Raw genomic sequence first — 15,599 nt, forward strand, 5'->3', positions numbered from 1 at the left:
TCTTGTATTTTTTGGATTTCCCAAAGAAGACTTTCAAATTGTCTTCCTGGAGGGAGAAAACTTGATTGTCAGTGTTCTGGAAACTGAGTTAGGGAGGAAAGTGGGGGGTTTCAGTATTCAGTATGACAATGGTCAGGCAGTCGTCCCAACCAGGCTTTGGCCTTCAGGTGCTTTTTATCCTCCTCCAGTCTTGTACAAAGAGACTGGATCATGAGAATGAGCAAGCTGGGTGTCTGACTGATTCATAAACACACTCTGGGCACATCCATTTCCCCCATTTAACCCCACTTCTAAAGATTCTGTGATAACATTGACCCTTGGCTTCTACTGTTTTCACCTTAGAATTTAATATTTTATTTGGTCAGTTCAGTCCTCACATTTATTGATTTACAGCTTCAAAAAATCATGAAACCATTCTGTTCTCTTCCACAATTTTAATGTTTAACAATGTTTTGATGAGGATTTAGAAAGAAGTAAAAGTATATTCAAGCTTCTACTCTACAATCTTTATGTGGAAGTTTAACTAATAAATATTTGTTACAAAAAATGCCTTCTTATGGTTTTTTTTTACCAAATTTGTAGAATGTTTTCCTTTATGTATTAGCATGCTTTGTGTACTTAACAGAACAGCGAGTGAAATAAGAACAATTAGGCGTAAGTGCTTGCTTTAGTACCAGCTGGCTATACTAATCTTGCAAATTTTCAATAGGAAATTTAACAGTACTCATGAGAATGCTTTGTACATGCTTGAACCCACAATGTAATCAGAGTATTAGAGCTGGAAGGAACCCCAATCATCCTGGTCCAACTCCTTCATTTTGCATATAAATACACTTAAATTTCAATGAGCTTCGCCCAGTAGGACATACCACTATTACAGGAAAATCAGCACTAGACTCATTCTCCTGACTGGCCAAGTTGCCTCCACAGATGTGCATGGGTCTTGGTCTTTACCATGGAACTCAGGTTAAAGAATAAGATTTACTTAAGTGGTGTGAAAAAGACTTTAAGCAAATGTGTAAAAGAATGTATCATAAGAAGAAGATCTGGTTACAGGCCCCAATGCACCTACATAATTTCAATCCTGCAGGTGACCATTCCTACCTCAAAATATTTAAATGTATGAATTGAATATTGTCAGTCACATTAATTATTTCTCAGTGTTAGAAGTAAAAACAGATCAAGTTCCTGACTTAACTCATAACTGATAAAACATTGGAAGACAGTTTTACTCTCGATTCAGCTAATTTTAGCAGGTAAAAAATTATACATAAGAAATCAAAGTTCATTTAATTTTGAAATATATACCACTTTAAACAAATCTAATTTTACATAAGCACAACATTGGTTGTCTACATTGAAAAATGAATCTTTGAGTTTAAATACCATTATTCTGGAGAGAAAGCCTACCAATAGCAGGCTTTCTTGTGAGAGAAACTAAGTTGTACGACTATTGAATATGTATAGTGCGTAAGAACTATGACATGACCCTCCACGACTCATATTTTTTATTAGAAAGTTTTATTAAGTTTGAGATTCTAAAACAAAATTAAAGTGTAACAAATTTGTTTTTTGTAAAGGATGTAGCAAATGGTTGGTCTCCTGAGGATCAAAGAGGAAATGTGGATGAATACACATAATTTCAGCAGTAGCTTGGCAGAGTTTATGGAGGAGGAGACCCAACAAAATGAAAACAAATGTCTTCTTGACTTGGCATCAGCTTTGTACATAATAGACAATTTATTATAATAGTGGTGATTATGGTTCCCTGTAAATATAATGTGAGTACTCATAGTGAACTACAAAGAGGAAATCAATTGCAGGGGAAAAAAAAAAGAGGAGTTCCTTAGAAGATGTTTTAAGCAGACAGATCCACAAGAAAATGTAGTATAGTTTGGAGAGGAAGGGGAATAAAGGTGGATGTTATGCTGATGTTATTTCCCTGTGACAATGATATAATTAATATCCTGGGTCTTTGCAGTTGTTTTTCAATAGAGAACAACAAATTATTTTGAAATTTGAGTTTCACATCTCATTTGTTACTTAGTTACTGTTACGGGAATGATTATATGACATAAAGTTTAGCTTCCTGATAAATGATACAGCACTTATTTTCAAGATAGCTTATTTAATGGCAGATAATAGTTAAAATTTCTGTTTTGCACAGGCTTTTAAGAATCTTACCTCTTGTACTCCAAAAGTAGGTACATTTAAAAAAATCTATAATTATTTGCTATAGTGATTTGGCCCAACTCTTCCTTGTGCCTTTATGTGAAGTGCAGCCGGTAACTAAAGAATCATCCATCTGTCAAAACCAGAGCAACTGGTAAAAAATATCCAACCCATTTCTTCTCCTGATATGGAAGTTGGTTGCACAGCAGCTGTTTGCAGGAATACAGGTGAAACTTATGTAAATGCTGCCATATTCCTTTTAAAATGAAGTAAATCAACTTACACAGGCAGTGTGTAAATTAGCATATTTATTCTTTCACATCTGCCAAATATACATTTCCCTTGTACATGTACGTAAATTGGGGGCTGGAGATGAATAAAGCTTATAGCATATTGCATAGTAATAGGCAATATTCTGTAGAGTGAATTGTGTAGAAATTATTTTTCCAAATATAAAAAAGAAATGTCAGAAAACTTTTTTACTTTTTGAATTGACAGCTTAATTAGGCATAAGACACAGAATTTAGATGTAGGAGATATTACTGAAGGAAAATGAACTGATGGTTTCTTAGTGACTGTGAAAAAAATGACATGGAAATATTAGAAAGCTTCTCATCATTAGTTTACACCTCTAATGAGGCTGTATTATAGAAAGAAGGAAAGAAAAAGAGCACATATTTGTAAGGGGAGTTAGAATATTTCTTACCTGATAGGTTTTTATAACATGGTGAGAAATTAATTCTAACCACCATGCAATGCTTATGCATTCTGTATACATTTAAATCTTGGTGGTTCATAGATATTTATATATTGAGTGTTTCCCTCCACATGCTGAAAGTTGAATATTCCATGTAAATTATGAGCCCTCTTAGGCAGAAATTATGTTATATTACTGTTATGTTTCATAGTTCAACTGACTGTATCCTCCAAATAGTGTTCTACAGAATTCTAACTTAGAAAACATTGCACCACAGAAAGTCTAGGCAGGTATCTTTTTTTCCTTCATGCAGGATAAAATATAAAACTTTGCAGATAAGAAGCAAGTGGGAAGAACTGTACTAACATAAAGTTTTATTAATTCATTATTTATGGGCACACTCTTCTTTATAAAAGTTAATATAAATGGTTTAGAGCATGACTTTTGAAGGAATAGTTTCTTTGCTAGCTAATAAATGCTTATGATTCCTAGGATTTTGGGAAATGCAGCATCTACTTGACATGACTTTGTGACATGAATCATGAGCTCTTTTTCTAAAAGTACATTTATTTGTTTGAGATTCAAAAATTTAATAGCAGCTTTATTGAGGTAAAATTATACTTTTAAAAATGTATAATTTAATTTTTAGTAATATTCAGAGTTCTGAAACCATCGCTTTAACTCCATAGTATTTCATCACCCCCAAAAGAAATGCTGTATCATTAGCAGTCTTTCTCTATTGAAGTATTTTTAATGAAAAAAAAAAAGCAGAATTAAATGCAGTTAATCTAGCTATTGTAAAATCAGGGACGTATAAAAAGCTTGGTTGCCATGCTGACTCCTTCATATTCACTATCATGACAGTTTATTTATTTGTTTATTTCTTTTATTGCTTTGAGAGAGAGAATCATCAATTTATTGCTCCACTAACTATACATCCATTGGTTTATTCTTTTATGTGCCCTGACCGGGAATCAAACCCACAGCCTTGGTATATTGGAATGATGCTCTAACCAACAAAGCCAAGGCCATGTCATGACAATTTAGATTGATTGCTACCAAATGTGTTTCCAAATGTGATACTTTATATGCATTTATAATAGTTTTTCTTTAATATAGGTTTTAATATTTCTCTATAGGAGAAAGGATTCAGAGTGGCATACATGTGAAAGAAATGGCTAAGAACTTTTAAAGCTGAGTTTATATCTTATGTTCCTTCTATTCAGAGTGTGTATGTATGTATATAATATCTAGTTTAGGGAAGGGAGAGATTGGGGACTAAGATACTTGTCTTGTAGTTTTCTTAACAAGTAAACTACTCTTTGTACTTACACATTATTTTGAATAGTTTTATTGTGGCTAATGGAGTCTGAAGCTAATCCAGAGTGATTTGTGTTCATGTAAACATCATTATTAGGCTACATTGTGTCCTATAGAAGGACTATTTAATGCTTTTCTTCCTTCATTTAGGATTTCTAATGATTTTCCTTCTCCACTCAGTTTTTAAAGCTGCTCACTCTATTTGTATGGGACCTCCTGACATTTTGAGTTTAATAAGTCAACTTGGATATCCTGTGTTTCCCATTTTTATCACCCACCTCCAAAGCCCATGGCTGATGCTGACCACCTTTCTTCCAACCATGGCTGCATAACTTGACTCCGATTCTGAGCATTCCTTTCTAGAATTTGCCAAGAAAGATCATTAACCAGAGTTTAAGAGATCCCTTCTTCCCCCTTGTGTGACCCTCACATATATTAGTTATTTTTGGGGACGTGAGATTTTATTTATGAATTCTTTGTAACTTTATTTTGTTCTCTTTTTTCCAGAAATGTTCATTTTTGTCAATATTTTTTAGTTAGGGGGGCAGATACCTTAGAACCAAAAGCGCTACCTGTGCACATTTCTCTGATTGACTATGAAAACAGAGAGCTCCAGGCCTTAACAAGTGCCTTCGAATAAAGCAAATGGAACTTTTAACCATATGTTTCTGATCTTGTATTAGAACCTAAAAAAAGTGCTTCAAGTTTACCTAAAGACTAAGTATACAATATTAGCTTATGGAGCATTTCCTATTTATTTGAATTTTTTTCTGAGAGGGCAACAATAATTAAAGAATATATTTCCAACATGCAAAATGAGTTGCATCTTTCCATAAGCAAGCTTATAATTGGGCTCCTGCAGCCACGCAGCTTCACATACGGCACTTAGGAGTCAATTAAAGCACCCTAACAAGCAATTACGGGTTTATTGTTTAATTCAATTTTCCACAAGTCATGCTGCTCCACTCACAAGTTGTGTATATGTCAGTCAGCAAATAATAATAGGCACACACTTTATTCAAATGTTAGTTTTGAAGAATGGGACTTCCAAATACTGTGCTCCAAACATTGTGCTCTGCACAGAGAAAATGCAGAGAAAATGAAAGCACTTGGGGTGTGGAAAGAACTTGCTTTTGCTTCTAAATAGACTCGTTTTGATAATAGCAAGTAAAAATGTCTTTTTTGTTGCTTAACAATTGTCACAGAAATGGAATTGCTAGGATATTGACTGAGGGAGAGTGTATGGAATGGTTGGTTGGTTGAGCTGAGGCAATTCAAATCCAAAGGGAAAAGGCTTGGGTCCTTAAGTGGAGGAGGAGGCTTGGTCAGACAGGGGTGAGTTCAATCTCTGTGCCCTGGAACTACCCGTGCTGGTGGGGGCACCTTTTCTGTTCCTCTTTATGCCACCAGGGCTCCTGGCCCTCCCTGCACCAGTGCTGGCCACTCAGGGTGCGGGTAGGAGCAGTTTTTCCCTCTCCTCTGCCGCCTCAGACAAGCACAGACAAGCTGGGGAGACTGTTCCACACAGCATCCTATAGATGTACATCCTAATCATGCCAGCTCTTGGCTCTGGAGCATGAGGTGGAATGTGGGAGTGGCTCAGGGCTGCCTTTACTCAAGGTGGACAGCTCAGAGCATTTTCCTGTAGTAGCATCAACAAAATGTGCTTGCTGTGAAAGAAGGCATAGAGTTGGCCTTCCTTTCCAAGATATAGAACTTTCTATTACTTCTACCTGTTCTCATGTCCTTCCCAACTCCAATATTTCTCTGAATATTGAAGATATTCCAGTTGATATTCCAAACTGAGATTTTTCCTTTAGTCATTTATGAATTCAACAATTGAAGCATGATAATTGGAAGGAAGAAAATGGCTTTACATTTTATCTGGCTCAGACTGACCCAAATACTGGTATTTGTCATTGGAACACACTTTTGTTTAATGTAGATGTACATTCTTCATTATGCTTTGTCTTAAATAAGAAATAAGTCCACCAGTCTGTTTTCTCGAAGGGCACCCCAACAAAGTGTATGGAGAACAGTGCTTAAGATAGCCTGGTGGCTGAGGCACGGTAACTGAAAAAGAACTAAACAAAACAGAACAAAACAAAACACACCTGTCATGAGCACAGGGAATAGAGATGTCATGGTAAGCTTGCATCAAATCTGATTTTCTTCCTATTATGGGAGCAGGCTTGGTTCTTATTCTAGTGGACGAGGCAATGCCTCAGGGCTAGGAAGAAATACCTTTGTCCTGTCTTGTAGGCTCAATAACAGCCCTCCAAAATGCCTGGGTTCTAATTCCCAAAACCTTACCTTATGTGGCAAAAAGGGACTTTGCTGGAGTGATTAAGTTAAGCATCTTGAGGTGGGGAGGTTTTCCAGGTGAGTCCAATGTAATCACAACAGTGCTTATAAAAGGGAGGCAGGAGGCCCAGTGATGAGGAAAATGGGGGGGGGAGGGGGAGGGAGAGAGAGAGAGAGAGAGAGAGAGAGAGAGAGAGAGAGAGAGAGAGAGAGAGAGAGAGAGAGAGAGAGAGATATGGTTGGTGTATACTCTTGGCCTTGAAGCTGGAGGAAGGTGCTTGGAAGTGAAGGATGCAGACAGCCTCTGGAAGCTGGAAAGGAGCAGGTATCTGATTGTCCCTCCATCCTCCAGAAAGAACCAGCCCTGCTGACACCACTGGAACGGGGTGAAACTGATTTTGGACTTCTGGCTCCCAGGATTGTAAGAAAGCAAATTTTTGTTCTCTTAAGCTGTTAAGTTTGTGGTAATTTGTTATAGTGGCAACAAGAAAACAATAACACTCCCAAAGTAGACTAGCACTAAAAAAAAATCTCTTGGGGCTTTCCCAATAAAAGCGTACCTCAAAGATATTGCGGGCTTGGTTACAGACCACTGGAATAAAACGATTCATAATCTTTGTGCTGGTGGAGGGTCTTGCTTTCAATTTGTTAAAAAAAAAATCTGTGAAGTACAATAAAATGGAGCGCAGTAAACTGAGATATGCCCTTAACAATGGACCAACGGAGTTATCCAGCAGAGCATGTAAGTTTTTCGGCACTTAACACCCAACTAGCCCTCCCTTCTACTCCACGATGGGCTTGAAAGAATCCATCAGCTGTATTTAGTGGCACCTTAATGCGTGCCAGTCACTTTCTAGGAGACACATAGGCACACAAGCCAGCCACAGGTTTAGCACTCCTGAACCTCTGCACCTACTGGTGAAGCACATGTATGACAGGCTTTATATTTTTAATGTTTTAAAAATGTTTCTCAATTTGTATCTTTGACCAAATCAAATTTCTCTCTCTGCATTTTGACTGTCATTATGGCTTCAGGGAGGGACAGGGATAAATGCCACTTTAAAAGGAAATGGATACAATGCAGGGGAAGTCTTTCATGCAGAAAGAAGAAAAAAAAAAGTCTGCTCTACGTGCCGGGGCGGTAATGGGAAGGAAAGAGAAGGGACTGGGGGAAGCCGAGGGGGAGCAGAAGGGCTATGTGCCATGCTTTCCCCTGACTGAGGGTTGATGTTCCAGACATGGAAAGTTTGAGGAAAAAGAAAAAAGCTGAAGTGTTTGTGCTCCATTGTCTTGTCTGGAGCTCTGAGAAGAGATGATTTATAGGGGCCCCACTCCAGGAGTGCCTTAATATCTCCTTCGTTGATCCCTGAGTTTCCTGTGCTGCAGAGAGTCTCAAGTTCTTTCTCCTTTGCCCTGGGGCGGGTGTGGTACTTGATAATGTTGTCTGGCAGGCTTAACAGGAGTGCCTACCCTGGATCCTTCAGGCCTCTGATCACATAGCCCCCGCTGAATATTCCACACCGAGACAGGGCAAGACCTCATCAGCCAGAGGACTATGGCCCTTGATCAGGCTGAGAGAGAATTGTGAGTTTTTTAGCCTGAGATGAGACCTGAACTGTGAATGTCACCAGGGCAAGCAGTCACCAAATGGACAAGGGCCACTCCTTAAAGATGCTAGCAGAAACCCAGAGAACTTCAGAAGGACTGTTATGCAGATCCGAGACCCTTGCTTGCAGCCAAAGACACCCTGATGCCATCCTGGAGGGCAAAAGGGGAAGTGAGTCAAACAGTGAGACTGTGTTTACCTAAAATATATAAAGACACACACACACACACACAGAGTTAAATAGGAAATAAACTAATTAAAGTGGCCAAAACTGAGATAGTGTTAATTGGTATTTGTCCCTTTCCTGATTGCCTACAGTAAGGGAGCTCTTAAGGATGAATGTTAGTCTTTAATGACATAATTGGAGTGGAGTGTAATTCTGCCGTCAGACTCAGCCACAGATGGGCTGCCTGGCCTCTGTGCCTCGGAGGGCCCTTCTCTGGCCTGCTTCCTGCTCTCCTCCTTCCCATGGTGAGGAGTCCACCAGAACCCATGCTTCCCCTCCCAGCCCCCTGCTCAGCAATATACAGGTGTCTGTTCTGTGTGTGTGACCTCTGAGGAAAGCTTGCAATGCCTGTGTGTACACCCCAGGCCTGAGGTTGGATGTGGGGACCTGGGGGCCTGGGGGCTGGTGTGTGAATTGAGCTTTGGGGGTTCACTTCAGTGCCCCCTTACAACTCAAGAAGGGCCCTCCTGGAGTAGAATACATCTTTGACAAGGGACCTAGAGCCAGGCCCACCGTCCTTATGCTGCCTCATTCCAGCCTGAAAGCTCCAAGTCATCACAGAATTTATACTAAAACCTGGCTTTCCAAGACATTTTGAAGATATGCATGTTAAAGTGGGAGAACCATCTATTATACATTTGTTAATTTCAGCTATAACTTAACTCTTCAGACCTGTGATTTGTGACCTCTCATGTTCTATCACTGGACCCCACACAAAGTAGGGGCAGCCTGGCATGGTGTCATTAAGTTAGTAACCTTGCAACACAGAAATGGAACATGTGATCCTAAGTGTTGTAAGTCTTAGTGAAGGGGGATTGGAGAGCCCTATGTGTGTGCATAATAAGGGCAGGAAGCCTGCCAGTCACATGGCTGGTTTCTCTGCACAGGCGTGTGGTGTGCCCAGCCCCTGGCTGGCTCCTGTCATCTTGAGTGGATCCATGCTTCTCATCCTTCACGCGTCACCTGGGACGGCTCCTCTGACTGCACAGTGCCTGAGGCCCCAGCACTGCTCTCTTGCAGGACCTCAGCAGCAGTGAAAATTATATGCCTGTTTTTCTCCTGTGTGTCCCAGGTTACTAGTGCAGGGCCTGACTTTAAGACATGTTGTCTGAATGTTGGTTGAGCTGAGCAGTTGCTGCCCACCCTCTCCGCTCTTTCATGTGCATGCAAATTGAGCTCTGTACCTAAACTGAAACAGTTCACAACCGCAGGACAGCAAGCTAATAGCCCTTCTATCTTTCTAGCATGTCACCCCCATTTCCTGGAGATCATGACCTCTTAAAAGGAATTCTTCCGACCCTTTCTTGTCAACTGTTAGAGTTGAACTCCGGTCAGAAGCAACTGAGGAAAAATAATGTGGGTGTCCTTGGTGAAGGAGACAAGCACGGACAGGTCTGAAACAGCAGGCTTCATTGCTTAGTCTTTCCAGGCAGAAATTATTGTTTCTTATGATAAGGCCAGCAACCCCCACCCTCTTCATGTCATAACTGAAAAGAAGGCAGATATATCATGGCATGTCTGACTGTCACAGTGTAGAGGTGACAGTGGAAAGACTAGCCATTTAGTTATAGTTAATCTGAGAATTTATGCAAGTATTTGCTTTTTTTTTTCATTAAATTCTCAGATAATTGTGTATTTTGTGTCAGGGTATTTTTTTTTTCCTTGCTGCTAGAAATGAAACTCAGATATCAGGGGAAAGCAATTAGTAACTATTTTCCCCTTTCTGGGGATTCTTTCTCAAGGCTCAGTGTGTCTAGTAATTAAGAGGAAGATGACACAGCTGAATGCAATTCTATGTGTGAATTGCATTGACCTCAGGCTTCACAGAAATTTTGGAGAGTTCCATGTGACCCTACCATACCCACTTACCAGGTGACTGTTCTTGTCTCGGAGCTCTTGTCTGAGTGGCCTGGCTCAACCACTTGCATCTCTTTCATGCCTTAAGAAGAATACCCAGCTGTCCCAGGAAACTGCTCTATGAGCTTCCTGCCCAGGGCTTAATATAGCTGCATTTCAAACAGCACACGATAATTAGATTGATTTGGAACTGTTTGAACTAATTTTACCTGGGAGTACAATTTCCCTCCAGTAAAGATGACAATATTTCAAGTTTAATAAATAAAATATAATTTAGCATTGAAGAGTCAATCCTTTTAAACAATTCAGTTCAGGTAGAAATATATGACAAGAAGGGTCAGTAGCAATTGCCTCTCTCTTTCCGAATGGAAAGACCTTTCCCACCAGTATAGTACAGTTTGTTAAATACTTAAAAGCACCAAAAGAGAAGCCTTTCCTCTAGACTGTGGCCTGCAAGTGGTTTGCTATGATCCGAAAGACCCAGGACTCAAGAGTTCAACTAAATAGCAGATATCTGACAGATAAATTCTCTGTAATGGCTTATTTTTCCTGCCGGCATGTTACCCATCCTGTCCATTGAAGCCTGAAGTGCCTACTTATTTCTTCTATGCCACATTTTCCCCATTGGTTATCACTATAGGGGAAATGGCAGTATGGTTCTGCTATTTGTCTACCTGCCTGTCACTGCCACTACTCTAGCCATCTGGAAACTGATTGTTTATATGTACATGCATATGTGTGCATACACAGTGCTTTTATAATTGGTCACAGTTCTTTATATATGTATTTTGTGACCAAGTAAGTGGATGGATAAATGAATGGATCAAGTTCTATAACATCTATTAGGGCAGGAGGTGTAGGTAATAAAGGTTTGTGTATATAAACAAAGTTTATTGTCTAGACCATCATAGAAGGAGAGAAAGTGTCCTTAACAAGGGTCATTCCTGATCCCAGGGCATAAGCTATGTCTTCTGATTTATGCGTACTACTCTTCTGATCAGTAATGAAGCCCCAAATGGTACTAACAGTCAGAAAAGCTTTGATAGATGCCCCTAAATATTACCTAGATGTTAAAATCCCTGTGAAGTCAGCTTTAACATAGAGGGGCATAGTACCTGTTTCTGCTGGATATGATCACCTCAGTAAGGGAAGCATAAAGATGTAAAACTTTCCAGCATACTTGTACAAACATTCATTTTCCTCTCGTTAATCTTTTTGTTAAGCTTTGTTAAGAGTTTCAGTCTTGGTACTTGGGAAGAATTCCCCACAGGCCTTAGATTTCAGTTTCTGACTTTTCCTGGAGTTGCAAGCTTATATTGCAGCCTAATTGTTGTTGACACTAAGCAGAATGCACAGAGAATCATTTGAAAATACAGTATCCTTGGGAAGGTTATCCATGGAAGAAGCCAGTGACTTCAGCATTGTAATTCAAAGGAGGCTCCAGTCACACTTCTTAGGTGTCAAGAGGGTTTGGTGGGATTTGGAAAATCCTCCTCAATCAAGAACCAATACAAGTGATGATGGATTCTTCTTTAATATCATTTCTTACATTTCATTTCCAGTAACTTTCTTAATAATGATATGTAACTCTCAAGACATGTGTACTGGTGTACTAAGTGCTCCGTTATGTTCCTAGCACTTCATCTGCATCAATTTATTATATGATGTAGGTATTATTATCTTCTCCATCACTGGGATACCAGTAACTTGAGCCTTAAGAGAATTTACATATTTTGCCCAAGGCAACAGTAAAATTGAGAGTCACCATTAGTTCCGTTTGACACCAAGACCTACAATTTGATCAGCATACTCTACTAAAGAGGTTCTCTGGATTAAGGAATCTGCAAAACTTTAATATCAGTCACAAAACTATATTGTGGGTGAAAAGTAATTAATATTTTAAAAATAATTTTGCCCATAGTTGCCCTGTGGAAGGGGCCTCTGCTGTGGGTTTTACCTTTGGCTACCAGTTATCCATATTTTCTCTAAATTTCTTCCATTTTAATTTTCTTTGTTTATGTATTTATTTTCTTTTCTTTGCCAGTTTTCCCATTCTGCAGACTTCTTGTTTGCTATTTCTTCAGTGTTTTTCTACCCTTTATTAAGGTTCAATACCCGGTCATTCATCAAATATTTGTTAATTAAATAATTCCTTTTATACAAGAATATTTCCAAGAAGAAAATTTTGTTCCTACTGATTTAGTGACTTTTTAATTAAATGTATTGGGGTAACATTGGTTAATAATATTATATAATTTCCAGATATACAAGATTATAGTTTCTCACACACACACACACACACACACACACACACACACTCACTCACTCACTCACTCACTCTATTGTGTGCTCACCATCCAAAGTCTAGTTTTCCTCTGTTTGATCCCTGTACCCACTTCACATTGCCCACCCACTTTCTCCTCTGATAACCATTCTGTATGTGTAACTTTGTTTTGTTAGTCATTCCTGTCACACTTGAAATCAGAGTCTTGAACTTAAAGGAATCTAAAAACTTATTACCTAGGCCAAACAGATGATTGCATGATCTGTATAATGTGTCAGTTGTCATTTGCCCTTGGGTTTCTTGATCATCAGTAGTCACACAGAGTAGTGGTCTTCAGACTAATGTGGTTGTTGCTGACTTCATGCTTCCATTTTGAATGCATTCTGTAGCACTTAAAGAACTCTAGTTTCTCCATTAGACTAGTTTAATACATCAGTTTGTGCAGGAGTGATGGATCTGATTTGCTCTGTGTAGCTCCATGGATGTGTTAAAGGCTTATCTGATATATTGGTTGATCAATGATGATTCTCAGTGTAGTGCCAGAATAAGGTGAAGATTCAAACAATTTTCTCCTCACCTTATCCTTCAGAATTTAAGGATGACCAAAGAAGAAATGAGGCATGGAGAGTGAGCATGTTTGCATATATACGTGGTAGGAGAACTATAGCTTGATTGATTTAAAACAAATTTAAAAACAGATATAAAGGATAATAACAATTGACAGCACTTATTGAGCCCTTAGTATATATGAGACACTGTGTTAAGAATTCTCACAATTCTTTGTTATAGGTGTTCTTATTGTACTCATTTCAAAAACGAGGAGACTAAAGCATAAAAAATGTAAATAACAAATCTCAGTTCACATAAATCCCAAATGTTTATATTTGTATTTGCATTTCTGCCATTTGACAATGTATTTTAACTCCAACGTATGCTAAAGCTATTCTTTCTTAATTTCTTATGTTTTCCTTTATTAATGCAAAATACTTTGCTATAGACATTCAAAAATCCAGTGTGTACTACTTTAAATAAATAGTTTGTAGAACTTCAAAATATCATTTAAAATTGAATTATCACAGCATTCAAGTTTTAGACATTTAGTGTCTATAATTTCTTTTGAATATTGTAAAATAATTTATTTTCATTGGAAAAATCCTCATTTATATATAGAAAGGGAGGTTTAAATGTCAAATACCAATACTTTTTGGCAGTACTTAAAATTCCTCATGTTTTTCAGTGTATTGCTATTTTGGAAAAAAATTGACTTGGCATGATAAAAACCCCCTAAATTGAACCTAAATTATTTATCTAAACATGCAATTCAAATAACATTTGCTTGCACCCTGCTTAATAAAGTACCTTACTATATTTTATTGGAAATATTAAAGATTCCCAATAAAATTTCCCAATAAAAATTCCCAAAATTCCCAGTACAAATATTCCCAATAAAATTATTTTTATATTCTCAATAAAAATATTCTGGATTAAAAAATACAGGTGATGTTGGCTTTATGTGTGATGAATTTCATTCCTAGATGTGGTTAAAAACAAAACTATTCAAGGTGAATGACTAGCCCCACCTCCCACAGTGCAGATATACAAATGGGAATTATTGCATGTGCATCATCGTCATTTTAGCTAATTCCTTGGTCCTAAAGCAGTAGATAAGTTTGGTGTTCACCAGTTTTTAAAAAAACTGTTATTCAGACTGCCTTGTTCTTTTCTGTGCTCAGAATAAAGAAAGTAATTGAGAATATACAAAGAATGGGCAACTGAAAGGAACCCCCTCCCCATGAACACTAACCCTGTATCGGAGTAGTTTATACAAAGAGTTTTAACAATGTTGATCGTAAGCTGTGGCTTACTTATTCCTTTAACTTGGTAAATTTTAAAGAGCTGTAATAAAAATGATCCTATACTATGGTTTCTTTACAATGATGATCTCAGCAAATATCCATTAACACATACCATGTCAAAAGGTACCATGCCAAGTGTGGGTGTTCAGTGGACAGGCTGATCAAAACCACCTGGGGCCCTTGCAGAAAAACTCTGGGTTCCTCCCCTAGAGATGGCGATACAGTGTGTCTGAAGTCATGCCATGGAAGTTCTGTATCTCGTAGATGACCATGGTTAGGAACCATTTGAAAGAACAGTTTCCAACTGGGGCAATGTTTGGAGTAATTTTTGGTTTTCACAACTGGGAAGGTATGTGTGCTACTGGTATCTAATGGTTAGAGGCCTGAGTTGCCGCTAGATAGTCTATGGTGCACAAGAAACAATGATGTACCCATATAAAAAAAATTATTCAATCTAAAATATTGATAGCGCCATCATGGCCTGTGTGTTGCAATTGGTTGGAGTGTTCTCCCATAACCGTAGGGTTGCAGGTTTGATTCCCAGAGAAGAAACATGCTTAGGTTGCAGGTTTGATCACAGTCTGGGCATGGGTATGTGCAATCCCCTGTCCAGGCATGTACCCGAGGCAACCAATTGATGCTTCTCTCTGACATTGATGTTTCTCTCTCTTTCTTTCTCTCTAAAAGCAATTTTAAAAAAATTCCTAGGTGAGTAATGTCAAATTGAGAAACACTGGTCTAGAGGACCTAGAAATACATCTTTAGAGAGTCCATAACTAATCAGAGTGAATAAAAGATGCACAAACATATCGTTCATGATTAAGCCACTGGTGCAAAATTCAAACAAAAAATGTAAAATTTTATAAAGTTTTATTTATTTTATGGCTTGACTAGAGACACTCCATTTGAAAAAAAATAATATGTGAAAGAAACTTTGGAAAGTTGTCTGCAATTGGTAGAATACTTGTAGTGGGAATTATCCCAATAGGTTATGCCTGTACTTTAAAAAAAGTTAACAATTTTAACTGTTCCTGAAATTTTAATAAAGAGAAAAAAGCTTATTTATTGACAGCAGAAATTCTTTTTTAAATATTGACTGTGAAGTGAAACAAGACCATTTCCATAAGTGACATTTAAACAAGCAAACTGACAAGAAAATCTAGGAAGAGTTCAGATGGCGTTTTTGTGGTTTTGATCTTTTTTGTCTTCATTTACTCACTGTTGCAAGTTCTCTTACCTAGTTTTATATCACTCCTAGAGGTCAGATGCTCATAAGC

At 38.1% G+C, this 15,599-nt stretch overlaps 1 protein-coding gene across 1 annotated transcript in view; it reads left to right on the plus strand.

Moving 5' to 3' along the window:
• Window positions 1-15,599, plus strand: part of THSD7B (thrombospondin type 1 domain containing 7B) — a 774,554-nt gene that overhangs the window by 483,070 nt on the left and 275,885 nt on the right. The gene's annotated exons all lie outside the window — the stretch shown is intronic.

This window comes from Pteronotus mesoamericanus, unplaced genomic scaffold (genome assembly GCF_021234165.1).
Source record: "Pteronotus mesoamericanus isolate MK-2021 breed Mesoamerican mustached bat unplaced genomic scaffold, CSHL_Meso_final scaffold_651, whole genome shotgun sequence".
NCBI classification, from domain to species: domain Eukaryota; kingdom Metazoa; phylum Chordata; class Mammalia; order Chiroptera; family Mormoopidae; genus Pteronotus; species Pteronotus mesoamericanus.